This window comes from Calidris pugnax, unplaced genomic scaffold (assembly GCF_001431845.1).
Source record: "Calidris pugnax isolate Ruff unplaced genomic scaffold, ASM143184v1 scaffold285, whole genome shotgun sequence".
Taxonomy (NCBI): Eukaryota; Metazoa; Chordata; class Aves; order Charadriiformes; family Scolopacidae; genus Calidris; species Calidris pugnax.
Window position 1 is genome coordinate 16,321 of NW_015091000.1, and position 842 is coordinate 17,162.

Consider the following 842-nt stretch of genomic DNA (forward strand, 5'->3'; position numbering starts at 1 on the left):
CGCTCCTTCTTTATTTTTTTAATTAGCTGATTCGCTATCTGGCACCAAAGTGCGTTTCCAACCACCGCACTCAGGAAACCTCATTAACACAGATCAAAAGGAGCTTTTAATGATTTATAAAGGTGCAGCAGTTTGGAGAAATTAAATAATTTAGGTGGTGTGTGTACGGCGGGTCCCCCAGGACCACATTACAGGCGCTCCCCGCGCCGCAGCCCCAGACCCGATTCCCCGCTCTGCCCCGACGCCGACGCCGCACCGGGGACCCTGCCGGAGCCCCCCCGGGACCGGGGCTCCCCCCCACCTCCCTTCCGTGGGGCTGGGAGAGACGGGGCAGCTCCGGCCGTCACTCCGAGCATCCTCTCCTTCCCGAGCATCCTCTCCTTCCCGTGAGCACCGGGTGAGGATGCCGGGATCCCCCAGCACATCCTGGTGGATTTGGGGTTTTGGGGTGGTGGGTGCTGGTGCCACGGCTGGGGTGGCCTCTTTCACTCTCCAGCCATGCCAAATATTTTACCAACGTGGTTAAAATAAACCCCAGCAGTTGGGGTGGTGGGATAAGATGGGGGGGGGGTGGCTGATCCCGCTTGGAGCGAGGCCGGATGGACCCAGCGCATCCGGCTCCATCCCCTCCCGGACCCCAAAAGTGGTTTTTGTCTCATTGGCCTGAGCGTCGTGATTGCTCTTGAGAAAATGGTTCTGTCTCCGGGACACTGTGACCCACACGTGGCCCAAACCCCCCCTTATGTGCCAACACTGTTCTTCAGCTTAAATAGCTCTTTTCCATCCATAATATCTCTCCCCCCCCCCCGATTTCAGTGAGCGCAATCATATCTCTTTTCAAG